Raw genomic sequence first — 15,025 nt, forward strand, 5'->3', positions numbered from 1 at the left:
GCCTGTGAATGAATCCTGGGGACAGAGAATGATGCTCAAACACTGTCGGCTCGGCTGTAGTCTTAGCACCCAGTCTGCTTACCAAGGCTATGGCTGTTGTGTGGAGCTCGGTGTGTGAAAATACTGTGTGGCCAACAAATTCTTGGGATGCTGCAAATTATTCATTTATCTCTGATGCAGTGTGCCCATCAATTCCCATGCCTATTGGGAGTCAGTAAGAATTGAGATGGAAAAGGCTCCAGTTTGCTCTTAGGCATAACAGGACAAATGAAAAGTGGCCGCTGTGCAGAATATTTTTCTAACAGGCATTAGGTATAGGTATAGTTGGTGATAAAAAATAAAATGTATGAATATGACTTTGTGTACACAGGTTGTGAATCCTAATTTGTACAAAATGTTATATTTATAATTACTGATTTGCAACCGTTTGACAATATCTGTATAACATTTGAATCTTAGTAAAAATTAATGATTGTCAAGATTTTTTTTATACATATTTTTATATATATTAGGTTGGAAAACATACTGTAGTTGGAGAAAATTGAAATATTACAAACCAGTGTTTTATTTATTTAGTTGGGGTCTCAGCTTACTATTGAGAGTAAGAATAGTAGAATACAAGAGTTGATTGTGCATCAGCAGTTTTTATCTTGTTATGTCAGTCACTGGATTGACTGACAATTACCCATGTCAATTCTTAGATTAGTAGTTAGTCTAGCCAGCTATCTAAACTTGTAGTAATCGAATACCGACTGGGCATTCAGGGGACCCTCCAGGGGACCCCCATTGATTTTGTTCGTCATTCTCACTCAGATATCATATTAACATGGCATAAGTCATGGCAAAATGTGTAGAATTGTAGGAAATTATCTTTAAAATGGCAAAAATGTATCTTCACCCTATAGCAAAATGGGTATCATTGCATGAAATTAGCTGTGAAACTGCTATAAATGTCTAGAATTGCGTTACATTTGTTATAAAAGGGCAACATTTTCTTTCTGCCCCATGGCAAAATGTGTAGGCAATGAACTTTAAAACATAACATTTCCTTTCAGCTGCCAGGGGGAGGGGGAAGGGTGCGGAGGCGCTAGAATGTATTGCGGTGAGGTGGGGAGACCCCAACCAAATCTAGTTTAGAGCCCCTAAAAAGCTAGAGTTGCCCCTGCTGACTGAAGTATCCGAATCAAGACAAATGCGTTTTTCTTCTGCGCTGTTTTTGAGCCTTTTCTTCCCAGCGCAGGAGGATAGATATGGTGGCTCTACTAGGAAGCAACGGGCTTGTGGCGCAATGGATAACGCGTCTGACTACGGATCAGAAGATTCTAGGTTCGACTCCTGGCAAGCTCGTGCATTTTTTCTATGTCTGAATGAGATTTGGAAATTAGTGATATCTTGTGAATTTGTGCTGAGTGTCTTTGTCTACGTGCCCCATTAATTTATACCTCATAAAACTCAGCAAAAAAAGAACGTCCCTTTTTCAGGACCCTGTCTTTCAAAGATAATTCGTAAAAATCTAAATAACTTCACAGATCTTCATTGTAAAGGGTTTAAACACTGTTTCCCATGCGTGTTCAATGAACCATAAACAATTAATGAACATGCACTTGTGGAACTTCATTAAGACACTAACAGCTTACAGATGGTAGGCAATTAAGAAGTTATGAAAACTTAGGACACTAAAGAGGCCGTTCTACTGACTCTGAAAAACACCAAAAGAAAGATGCCCAGGGTCCCTGCTCATCTGCGTGAACGTGCCTTAGGCATGCTGCAAGGAGGCATGAGGACTGCAGATGTGGCCAGGGCAATAAATTGCAATGTCCGTACTGTGAGACGCCTAAGACAGCGCTAAAGGGAGTCAGGACAGACAGCTGATCGTCCTCACAGTGGCAGACCATGTGTAACAACACCTGCACAGGATCGGTACATCCAAACATCACACCTGCGGGACAGGTACAGGATGGCAACAACAACTGCCCAAGTTACACCAGGAACGCACAATCCCTCCATCAGTGCTCAGTCTGTCCGCAATAGGCTGAGAGAGGCTGGACTGAGGGCTTGTAGGCCTGTTGTAAGGCAGGTCCTCACCAGACATCACCAGCAACAACGTTGCCTATGGGCACAAACCCACCATTGCTGGACCAGACAGGACTGTCAAAAAGTGTTCTTCACTGACGAGTCGGGGTTTTGTCTCACCAGGGGTGATGGTCGGATTCGCGTTTATTGTCAAAGGAATGAGCGTTACACCGAGGCCTGTACTCTGGAGCGGGATCGATTTGGAGGTGGAGGGTCCGTCATGGTCTGGGGCGGTGTGTCACAGCATCATCGGACTGAGCTTGTTGTCATTGCAGGCAATCTCAACGCTGTGCATTACAGGGAAGACATCCTCTTCCCTCATGTGGTACCCTTCCTGCAGGCTCATCCTGACATGACCCTCCAGCATGACAATGCCACCAGCCATACTGCTCGTTCTGTGCATGATTTCCTGCAAGACAGGAATGTCAGTGTTCTGCCATGGCCAGCGAAAAGCCCTGATGTCAATCCCATTGAGCACGTCTGGGACCTGTTGGATCGGAGGGTGAGGGCTAGGGCAATTCCCCCCAGAAATGTCTGGGAACTTGCAGGTGCCTTGGTGGAAGAGTGGGGTAACATCTCACAGCAAGAACTGGCAAATCTGGTGCAGTCCATGAGGAGGAGATGCACTGCAGTACTTAATGCAGCTGGTGGGCGCAGGAGATACTGACTGTTACTTTTGATTTTGACCCCCCCTTTGTTCAGGGACACATTATTCCATTTCTATTAGTCACATGTCTGTGGAACTTTTTCAGTTTATGTCTCAGTTATTGAGTCTTGGTATGTTCATACAAAAATCGATAAATGTTAAGTTTGCTGAAAAATACACAGTTGACAGTGAGAAGATGTTTCTTTTTCGGTGAGTTTTTATACACAAGTAACGGTGAAGCTGAATCAATGAGCGGATTCGATTATGCTGAGCCGCGAGGTTACCGTTCTATGACACGTGACATTAAGGGAAAAAGTGGTGAGGGAGGAGGGCCCTCACCGCTTGATCATGTTGTCAACAAGGCAGCATAGTGCGTCTTCCAGAAACATTCAACATAACTTTTCCATAAAATATATGTTCGGATTTTCTTAGTTTTCATTGGGAAGGCCGATAAAGCGTTTTCATGAAATAAAACAATCACTTTTGCAGGTGAAAACACTGAATCCTACTCATTACTCGACATACACCTTTGTTTTGAGCCGACTTCGCCGTGGGCTTTGAACGGGGCTCACGCCGGGAAGCAGTTCGATTACAAATTTCACCCGGTGCAAAACACCCCTAACCGGGCGCCTGGCCCAGATTTTTCGAATCCCCTCAATGTCCGCAAATTCGATGCGCCTAATAACCATAATAACCAATCATATTGCCGTCCGCACCAAGTATCCAGAATTGAGCAATTAGAGCAGAGTTCTGGAATTTTTATTATTGGGCTTGTGGCGCAATGGATAACGCGTCTGACTACGGATCAGAAGATTCTAGGTTCGACTCCTGGCAAGCTCGAACGTTTTGAGTGAGATTTGAAAATCAGCGACACTTTGTCAACGTGTGCTATATGTAACATCAACAGTTCGGGATTAGGCGGAATCAATGTCCAAAACTGTAATATGCTTTTAAAAAACCATCAGGACAAAGTGAGAAGAAAAGTATATCCACTATATGCATCTTTCATAATTCAGACACTAGAGGGCGTCAATTGCCTTTGAAATAGTACTTTTTGGAAGTACTGTACTGTCGGCCTCAAACAGACACAAATGCTTGTACTGTGTGGTTCAGTATACTGCTGATATTGATCAACTCATAGTATACATGATTATTATGGTATTTTGTATATTGTGCTTGTTAGAAATATTTATATTTATAGCACAGCATCTGAGGGGTGGAATGGATACTGCACATGCAGTGGTGCCTATACAGCCTTAACCTTTAAGATTTATAATGTGCTCTTTCTTGCATGTGTGAATTTACAATGTAACATGACATGGAAATCCTCTCTCATGTAGCATACTGTGTATTTTCCAGAACGGGGGCATTATGACAAGACTCTAGTACGCCCCACAAGCCTGTCTCTGCCTGTGTATACCCATTAGGATTAAGTGCCTTTCACTAACTATCTATTTCATTCTTTATTTATCTTTTATCTTGTTATATAACGAGGGCTGCCATCAGCATGCCTTATCACAATTAGTGTTAGATAACCTTGCCATCCAGAGAAAGTTGAGCCCCTCTGGTAGTTCATAGCTGGGTGACTAACAAGCGTGTGTCCACTCCCTTCTCACCTAACCACACCCACACCCATTCCTCAACGACCTTTATTGATCTTTATTAATGCAATTCAATCTCACACCCTCATTGCCCCCCAGAGGGATGGATACCCACCTATTTTGTGTCTCGCCTGCTTTGACACGGATTTTGCCCACGGTGAGCTTGGGCCTCATTCCCCCACTACCCCAGGGGTTAAAGGTCTGCATCTTGCTTCACATATTGTTCACAACACTCCCCTCCCAGCGGAACATCAGCATCATCAGGTCCCCAATGTCTGAGTCCAGGGTGATCAGAAAGGTGTATGTCTTATTGCCTGAGATCTCCTCGATGCTGAGAGGAAGAGTGAGAGGTTAGAGAGAAGTACATTCACCTTGATGCACTTCCTCAGGTTTTTCCCAGGTTTCTTTCACACATGGGCTGCAAGTAATGAACCTGAAAAGCAGAAGAAGGGTTTGACTATTACATTGTTATTTATTAGCTGAAACTGCTGTGCATGTGAAATAACCATAGTCTTGGGCAGCCTCTTTTATAAGGACATTCAGGGGTGGGGGTGAGGAAATACAGTATTTTCATCCCCCTCCAGAAGTGTAGCGGCTCTGACAGTAGGGAGGAACAAGAATGTGACTCTCTACTCTTAGTGTAGATGCACGTAAATCATTCATAAGGCGATGTACAGCAGAATGGGATCAAAACGTACAGTGGCTTGGCAGGGAGAGTGTTCCTTTGTGATGCACACACACATCAATTATTGATATCTCCCTCTCCATTTATAGTCCTATTTCATTCAGAGGTATGAGCTGTTTCCATGTACTTCCATTACTGCTACCCTATTACTGCTATTACTGCTACTGCTATTACTGCTACCCATGGGGAAGCTCTACGTTGTACAGGGGCAGACAGAGCTGACTGGATCCAGTCTCTAGTGAAAGTCTACAGACCCCTTTCACAGTCTTCACATTTAACTGACTTTAAATTCAATCTAAAAAGGGATTAGATCAGATAGAGCTACACAATCTAATTCTAGAAAATCTTCTAAATTAGTAAAACAAAATGAAGATGTATCGATTGTCTTCACACCCCAGAGTTATTACTTGGTTGAAGCACCTTTGACAGCAGCTACAGCTGTGAATCATTTTTAATAAGATTCTACCAACCTTGCACAGCTCCTATGGCATCATATAGTTATTTTGTCAAAAATGCTCAAGCTCAATAAATTAGGATGGGAATCATTGATGGGCAGAAATATTCAAACATTTTCTCTGATTTTCAAGCAGATTTAAGTCAGGGCTGAGACTGGACCATTCAGGAACACTCAATATATATTTGGCAGCATCATGTTATGGGTATGTTTGTCACCTGCAGGGACTGGGGAGTTTGTCAGGATCAAAAGACATATGAAAGCAGCAAAGCCCAGATAAAAAGTTAGCGGAAACCCTGCGTCAGTTTGCTGAATATATAACACACAAATGTTAATGCCAAAGACACACCAGAATGGCTTTTCCATAGGTGTTGAGCGTCCCTTGTCCAGTCTACGTTCTAACTTAAATTTGCTTAAAAATCAGAGACAAAGTTTAAATATTACTGTCCAACAATGATTCCCAACCAAATTTACTGAGTTTGAGCAATTTTGTCAAAAACAATGGATGTATGTTGCCCTAAGAGTTGTGCGAAGTTGGTAGAATCTTATTCAAAATTATTAACAGCTGTGATGGCTGCCAAAGGTGCTTCCACCAAGTATTAACTTTGGGGTGTGAAGACATACACAATCTAGACATCTTCATTTTTTATATTTTTGATTAATTTGGAAAATGTTCTTTAATATTCTTTCACTTTGAAAATGTGGAGTAGGTCTGTAGGAAAAAAATCGAATTTAATCACTTTTTAGATGTAATTTTAAGGCAGCAAAATTTGAAGACTGTGCAAGGGGTGTGTAGACATTCACTTGGCACTGCATGTAGAGACTTGAACTCTGTAGCCCCAGTGTACTGTCTGCATGAAAACTCAGCTCATATCAGGGCCACAGCTACAATACTTAAAGACGCACTCCAGATATTTTTTTACTTTTCCTGTTGAAAAACAATATCCCACGTATAAATACAGTAATCACTTAAGGGTAAAAAAATGATGTTTTAAGCAAATAGTGTTTTCTAGACAAAACTGCAAACTTCAAGGAGTAGGCCATTCAAGGAGTTGGTCTGATGGTGCCCTCTGATGTCATCGGCCTCCCCCTTACTTGAGGGAACAATAGAGGAGTAATAGAGAACAAAATACGAAAGGCCCACACCCCAACTTTTGCCATGTCATGAGGATACTTGGACCACATATTATGATGTGCCTTTTGTTAAGTAAATCAGGTGATAAATGAAGAGCATTCTGGGAGGACACACACTGACCTACCACATACCTGCTGAACTATCACATTACATACACAGGGGTTTTCTCTCCTCTAGTTCTAATCATCCCATCAGGTTGGTTCAGGACTTTCTGGTTCTGGTTTCTATCTCCATGGTTACATAGCCCCTCCCCCTGCCCATACACTCCTCCCCCCAGAGACTAAATGCCTGTTGCCCTGAGATACAAGACACACACACACACATTGTTACTGGCTACACCCCACACACACCACCACACACACACCCTCGGATGATCACGAACACATAGACACTAGTGGACTTACTGGCAGACACACACATAACCTACGACTCAGAGGATGAGGGAAGGGAGAGAGACTGTAGCAGCCGTGGTAAGGAGCGTGTAGGTGAATGAGGGGTCAGTGTGTGTGAAGGTGAGGGAGAGGAGTGTGTAGGTGTTGGGGGATATGTTCTGCGTCCTTCTCTACTGCCTCAGATGGAGATACTGAGAGAGGAGAGACAGGAGAGAGAATACAGAGAGAGGAGGTTCTGCATGGTATGAGCGGCCTTGTCTTTCAGAGAGTTGACATCAGTCCCTGGTCCCCGCCTGCCTTACACCAGCTCCTCCTCTGGGGAGCATGGCCCAAAGCCTCTCAGTCAATCCCTGACCTGGGGCGGAGTCTGGAGCATATGCTGACCCCCTACGGGCTTTCCCTGGCTGAGGAGCAGGGGTCTCTGTGGGTGGCGGCCGAGCCAATGGGACAGCTAGACTGGCTGTGGGCTGATGACCTCACTGATGACGTCAGTGTGTGTCTGAACCCTGACCTGCTGGCGTCACTGGTCTACTCCCTGCCTGACTGGCGCCTGCTCTGGTCACCTGACCCCCGCTTCCTCAACCACTTCCCGCCCATTGCCAGAGCAACCATTCCATCCCTTCTCCCTGTTTCCACAGAGCTTTGTTTATGAAATCAGATTCTGGGCGGGGCCAGACTTGCAGGAGGCAGAGTTTCATACTCTAATCAGAGAGGCCAGTAGAGAGACAGTAGAGAATGTTACACTTACAGACACCTACACATCCTACACACAAACCTACATACACCCTGACATAACACACACCTACACACCCTACACACACACTGACACACCACCCAACACACACACCTACACACAGACCGACACACACCCTGACATAACATACACCAGCTACTGTTACAGACTCACCTACTGCTCACACACACATGCCCTCTCACACACACACACACTCAAACTCCACACAAACCTGCAAAGCCTGCTGTCCACATGCATGCATCTCACCGTCAGGTAGTGTCTGTCTATGTGTGATAGTGATGAGTGCAGTGTTGTAATATGCTGTAGCAACACTTTCCAGACACTGAAGCTTGTGGTTGGTGTCAGGTTGGTGTTGATGTCAGGATGGTGTTGGTGTCAGGTTGGTGTTGATGTCAGGATGGTGTTGATGTCAGGTTGGTGTTGATGGCAGGATGGTGTTGATGTCAGGATGGTGTTGTTGTCAGGATGGTGTTGGTGTCAGGATGGTGTTGGTGTCAGGATGGTGTTGGTGTCAGGTTGGTGTTGATGTCAGGATGGTGTTGATGTCAGGTTGGTGTTGATGTCATGATGTTGTTGGTGTCAGGTTGGTGTTGTTGTCAGGATGGTATTGATGTCAGGTTGGTGTTGATGGCAGGATGGTGTTGATGTCAGGATGGTGTTGTTGTCAGGATGGTGTTGGTGTCAGGATGGTGTTGGTGTCAGGATGGTGTTGGTGTCAGGTTGGTGTTGTTGTTGTTGTCAGGATGGTGTTGGTGTCAGGATGGTGTTGGTGTCAGGATGGTGTTGGTGTCAGGTTGGTGTTGTTGTCAGGATGGTGTTGATGTCAGGATGGTGTTGTTGTCAGGATGTTGTTGGTGTCAGGATGGTGTTGGTGTCAGGATGGTGTTGATGTCAGGATGGTGTTGGTGTCAGGATGGTGTTGGTGTCAGGATGTTGTTGGTGTCAGGATGGTGTTGATGTCAGGATGGTGTTGATGTCAGGATGGTGTTGGTGTCAGGATGGTGTTGGTGTCAGGATGTTGTTGGTGTCAGGATGGTGTTGGTGTCAGGATGGTGTTGGTGTCAGGATGGTGTTGGTTTCAGGATGTTGTTGATGTCAGCGGCAGGTAGCCTAGTGGTTCGAGCTTTGGGCCAGTAACCAAAAGGTTGTTGGAGCGAATCCCCGAGCTGATAAGGTAAACATTTGTCGTTCTACTCCTGAACTAGGCAGTTAACCCTCTGTTCTCTGGTAGGCTGTAATTGTAAATAATAATTTGTTATTAACTGACTTACCTAGTTAAATAAAGATTGAAAAGGAGACTGGGATAGGATTTTAACTGCCTCATTGGCTTCAGAGGAGGAGAAGCTTTAAAGTGTCTCTTATTGGCTGTGCTCCACAGCAGATGAAGTCATTTTCAATAAAGCCACAGTCTCAGATTTCTAAGCTCCTGTCACTACACCCTTACCAAAGTTCCAGACTTTACCTCATCATATCAATCAATCAAGTGTATTTTATAAAGCCCTTTTTACATCAGCAGATGTCACAAAGTGGTAATACAGACACCAAAAACTGTCCCCTTGATCTGAAATAGACCCTAGAACATTATTTCCTAGTGAGATCTTGTCATGGCATATATTGACCAAAGTGTGTCCCAACTAAAATGGTCTTTGCATCAAACTAATATGGTATTGCATCAAATAATGTAACATGCCTACAATTCCCTGCTTGTTTCTTCCCATGAGACTTTATGGTGTTATTGACCATGGACTCTTATGCAAAATGTTATTCCTGGTTTTGTACAGTACAGTACAATGCCATGAAGTTAACATGTATTACTCTAGGCTCCTGCCTGTGCCAACTACACGTTTTCCTGCTTGTTAAGGAAGGACTTCTGACATTCTACAGTATTTCCAACGTACATGGAAGAGTGGGTTTTGTTGTAGAGCTTCTTGTCGGCGACACTGCGCACCCTCCTGACGTTATAGCTCAGTGTGTTGCATTTGTTCTTACGGTAGTCCAGGCAGGTACCCTTCTCAAAGGCGTTATCATCACTGCATCTGCAGGCCATGATCTGCTTGTCTTTGTTCAGAAGGGAGTCGATGAACAGGTAGACTGAACGCTCATGGGCACATTTCACTGTCTGCTCAAAACCTAGCGGAGAAAGAGTGGAAACGTGAGTGGAATTTTAAAAGGGGGCAGGTAATAAGACTGTAACACATATGAATCGAGCATTCAAACTTTGGACTCAAATGTTCCCCTTTGTGATCAGGTCACTGCATGATTCTAGCCCTGGTTAAACTAAACTGGGACTGAGGCTATTCAGAACTGTATCTGTTCCAGCCTTAACTCTTTCCTCTCCTCAGAATACAGACTACGCCTTAACAAGATCCTGATTATATTCTGATTATACTTTTTAGTTGGTCATTATTTGGGGATTGGTCATTATCCCCAAAGCAGATGATGTCCTGTCACCTCTCTGGGTAAAAAGGCCTGTCTACCTCTTTATGTCTGTGAGCAGACTGATCTGAGACCTGTCTTCAGGCCTGCTTCTCCTGAGGAGATCTCATCATAGCCTGGAGGCAGAATGCAGAGTAGACGGACAAGGCTGAGGGAGACGTATTTGGCTAATTAACTCATGAGGATGACAGATGCTTTAATGTGCTTTTGTCTTTCATGTAAGAAAAAAAAAGTTTTTGATTGAATCCCCCGAAATCCCACTACCACTTATTTCAGACTATTGGGAATTCTATTCATATTCAGCAGAGCAGCGTGAATATAAGATGAGGCACTGCTTTCACACAATACTGCTTTATTATTTTAGTTTGAGCCTCTCTGCAAGATAAGTGGTAATGGTTTACTCTGATCAAAAACAGCTCTTCCCCTTAATATACCCTACCAATATTTTTCTATATGCCAAATGACTCTCCCCTCCCCACTCCACCACTGTGACAGACTCACCATTGATTCCATGCAAGGCAATATGTTCCATTAAGCTCTGGAAAGGGTGGCATCCTGGTTGGAAGTCACCCCCGTTGTGGTAGAAGTCAACATGTGCCACAGGCTGCTTGATGCCCACACTCAGCCCCATGCGTTCTTGAGTGTAGGTGTGGATGGCATCCACAAAGAGGGCATCATCAGGGGACAGTCTGTCTGATGCTGCCATGCCCTCAAACAGGGGACCTGCTGGATCCAGACCTGGACAAAAAAACACAAAGGATCTCAGGCTTTTCACCAGAGTGCCATTAGACTTGGATACTTCTATAAGAATTGTACTCTAATGCATTATTTAGCAAGGAAATGGTGTGACAAAATATTTACAGAGAGTAGAAAGTCTCACCAGTGATTCGTCCAATCTTTCCAGGTCCTCCCAGGTAGCTTCCAGCAAATCCAGAGATGTGAGCACCAAGACTGTATCAAATCAGATGAACTTTCTCTGCAGGAAACTGGTAAAACTCCTAACACACAAAGATCACTATTATTTTAGTGTTGATGTGAAAAGGAGGTTATGTGGCATTATTGTCTTTTGTAGGAGACATTATATCTCCTAAAGAACTTATATCTCCTAAAGAACACAAACAGTACTTTGCTATGACAATCCTTGTTGAACACGTTGAACACTTTTCTGACTCTCTCTCACCTGCAGCCACTGTAGCAGGAATGCTATGTCCTTCCCCACTGCCATAGTGTTCTGGGCTGCGTTAGGGTAGTTAATATTGGCCTGTAAAAGCCAGTCAGTGACGATCACATTGACATCTCCAAGACTGGTCTTCAGAGCAGAAGCAAGAACGGGCACCCAGCTCTCCATCAGAGCGTTTATCTTGGAAAAAGAGAAATGGGTTTTAGTCTCATTTGTAGGGTTGGAAAGGGAGGGTATCTTACTGGAATCCTTCTACGTTTACCAGTAAACTCTCAGAATTTTGGTAACTTTCAAGGTTTTCGGGGGAATTTTATCAGATGACATCTAGTGGCCTTTTTGAGTACTCCAGATTATCACAGGTGTACATAATTATTTCTGTCCCTCTATGTGGCCTTATCACATGTCAAATATATCAAATAACATAGTTTTAAAATACAAAGCTGTTAAACATTATTATAAATTTAAACCATCAACTTAGTGAATACCATTGGTGTTTAATATGAGGGTTTCAGCATGAAATATCATTTTATTTATTTTTTTACACACTTTTATTTACTTTAATATGTCAATATGTATTTTGTCGCCAAGCTGGTAGCAGTTGTGAAAAAATAAATAGTTGGAAGAGTTGCAGAGGTAATTCAAAAATAATGTCATTGCTGATTGGATGCTTTTTTCATAATTTTTTTTCATAATTTTTTTTTCTTGAACCATAATCACTAGAAACTCATGGATAATATGGACACAAATATAAAACATGTATTCTATATATGAAGACATTTATAAAAGTTATTAAAGTATAAATTACAAAAGTTACCATATATTACCTGTTCATTACCAAAATGATAGAAGATTCCGGTAACTTTGATAATTCACCTGTAGCTTTGCAACCCTACTCATTTGGCTCACATTTTGTTGTAAGGGACCATACAAATCTATATAACTTCATTCCCCCCAACTTACTACAGTTTCCATCACATTTACCGGCCTGCATCTGAAGTGCAGAACAACAACTGAGTAAAATAAGGAGAACTGCCACCATATTATATCTGGCCCTCCACTGTATATCATTGGGGGCATCTACTGTCCATTAGTGATGTGTTTTACATAGGAGCTAATGGCCATGTTGTGTACGTGTCATCACTAGTTGAGCCAGGAGGAGAGGAGAGAACAGGCCGTACCGACCATCCGTGGGTGATGATGATGAGAGGATGACTGCTGTTGAAACCACAGGAGGTCCGAGTATGAGGCCTGAAAGCCTCCACCGTGCACCAGTCCTCCATGTCTTTAGCACCATCAGAGTAGAGCTTGAAGACTGTGCTGGTAATGTGAGGCATCTTAATTCTCAGGACAGGCTTCGGGTCCACTACAAACGTTAAAAAATACAAACATGGTCAATGCAGAGTAATAATAGAGTAAAAAGGTATAATGTTTTAGGATTTTATATTTGACAATAATGTGTTTTGAAGTACAACAACAGATTATTGTGTACAGAGTGGTAGAGCAAGCATTTTCATACATGTGCATTTCATACATACCTGATTATTGAACAGCACAGGGTTCAAACCCATTGATTTAGGAATTGATTCCCCTGTACACTCACCCTCTGCATTGACTTTTTGTTCTGGTAAGTGTTAACTTGTGACTAGAGTCTGTGTATTCCTTGTCTAGTTTGACCATGAGTGGACACTAGACTAGAGACACTGCCCAATATACAGTATAACTTTGTGTGGTGATAATGTAATCCAGCTTTCATTTCTGATTGCAAGAAATATGAGTTGGGAAACAGCCCTTAGAGATGGTAGATTTGTTTTGTTCATACAACTTACTGTATTTTTTTGTATATTTTATATTAATATTTAATATTTACATGTTATATATATATTTTAAATATTTGTTTATATTTTATATGCAGTGTTTGTTTTATTTTCGCCAAACTCTCCCTCCACATTGTTGTCACTTCAGCCACAACAATGATAGTATTGTAGTAGATACTTCACAACAGTAATCTATTTTACATCTAACTAGCACTGTTAGTATCTTTATTCTCAGAATTGGTCATTTCACAGTCACCATTTTGACCCAAATAGGAGAGTTATTACTTGAACAACATGCATTCGGGCATTCAGAAAATAAGCACAGTCTGGTTCATCCTTGGGAGCAATTTCCAAACGCCTGAAGGTACCACGTTCATCTGTACAAACAAGAGTACGCAAGTATAAACACCATGGGACCACGCAGCAGTCATACCGCTCAGGAAGGAGCGGTATGACTGGAGGAGCGGTATGTTCTGTCTCCTAGAGATGAACGTACTTTGGTGCAAAAAGTGCAAATCAATCCCAGAACAACAGCAAAGGACCTTGTGAAGATGCTGGAGGAAACAGGTACAAAAGTATCTATATCCACAGTAAAACGAGTCCTATATCGACATAACCTGAAAGGCCGCTCAGCAAGGAAGAAGCCACTGCTCCAAAACCGCCATAAAAAGCCAGACTACAGTTTGCAACTGCACATGGGAACAAAGATCGTACTTTTTGGAGAAATGTCCCTTGGTCTGATGAAACAAAAATAGAACTGTTTGGCCATAATGACCATCATTATGTTTGGAGAAAAAAGGGGGAGGCTTGCAAGCTGAAGAACACCATCCCATCCGTGAAACACGGGGGTGGCAGCATCATGTTGTGGGGGTGCTTTGCTGCACGAGGGACTGGTGAACTTCTCAAAATAGATGGCGGCATGAGGGAGGAAAATTATGTGGATATATTGAACATTACTGGACAGAACTGAAAAAGCGTGTGTGAGCAAGGAGGCCTACAAACCCGACTCAGTTACACCAGCTCTGTCAGGAGGAATGGGCCAAAATTCACCCAACTTATTGTGGGAAGCTTGTGGAAGGCTACCCGAAACGTTTGACCTAAGTTAAACAATTTAAAGGCAATGCTACCAAATACTAATTGAGTGTATGTAAACTTCTGACCCACTGGGAATGTGATGAAAGAAATAAAAGCTGAAATAAATCATTCTTTCTATTATTATTCTGACATTTCACATTCTTAAAATAAAGTGGTGATCCTAACTGACCTAAAACAGGGATTTTTTTACTTGGATTAAATGTCAGGAATTGTGAAAAACTGAGTTTAAATGTATTTAGCTAAGGTGTATGTACATTTCCGACTTCAACTGTATATTTCATGTACCTCTTTGTATTTTCAAAGTGTGGAAAGGGCTATTTTTGATTAACACCCAACCCAGGAAGTTTTAAAGTGACAAATCAGACACTCATCTGTTCCACTTCCCTTGATTCTCCTGGCATCACCCAGGTGATAAGTGAGCAGCAGGCAGCACAGGACTCTGAGCACCTGGACCAGAGCCATGGTGTCGACACAGACTCCCAGGTAATCCTACATACACACACACTTCAGGTGGAGAGCACAGCAGCTGAATAAGGCTAATAGAAGAGGGCAGTTGGAATTATTTAAGCTGAGTGTGAGCTGGAGGTGAGGCCCTCACTGAAGATGTATGCAGGGGGTGATTCATGAAGTCAGGGTGGGCTTGAGAAGAGAGTAAAGAACACTTTGTACTCAGATAGAGTAGGAAAAAGTAGGAGCAGGGGTACCTGGGAAAGGGAGACAAGTCAGGTCCTGATTGGCTGTCGTCCCAGATTGCAAAAGT

At 42.8% G+C, this 15,025-nt stretch overlaps 2 non-coding genes and 1 pseudogene across 2 annotated transcripts; 2 read left to right on the plus strand and 1 right to left on the minus strand.

Annotated features, from left to right (window-relative positions):
- The first annotated feature begins 1,274 nt into the window (after positions 1-1,274).
- On the plus strand, positions 1,275-1,347 carry trnar-acg (transfer RNA arginine (anticodon ACG)). The gene has a single exon. It is a non-coding gene; the product is annotated as a tRNA-Arg (tRNA).
- Positions 1,348-3,486: 2,139 nt separating this feature from the next.
- trnar-acg (transfer RNA arginine (anticodon ACG)) lies at positions 3,487-3,559 on the plus strand. The gene has a single exon. It is a non-coding gene; the product is annotated as a tRNA-Arg (tRNA).
- A 775-nt stretch (positions 3,560-4,334) lies between these two features.
- LOC115202700 (hepatic triacylglycerol lipase-like) lies at positions 4,335-14,806 on the minus strand (annotated as a pseudogene).
- Between the last annotated feature and the right edge of the window lie 219 nt (positions 14,807-15,025).

Source organism: Salmo trutta, chromosome 12, assembly GCF_901001165.1.
Source record: "Salmo trutta chromosome 12, fSalTru1.1, whole genome shotgun sequence".
Classification (NCBI taxonomy): Eukaryota; Metazoa; Chordata; class Actinopteri; order Salmoniformes; family Salmonidae; genus Salmo; species Salmo trutta.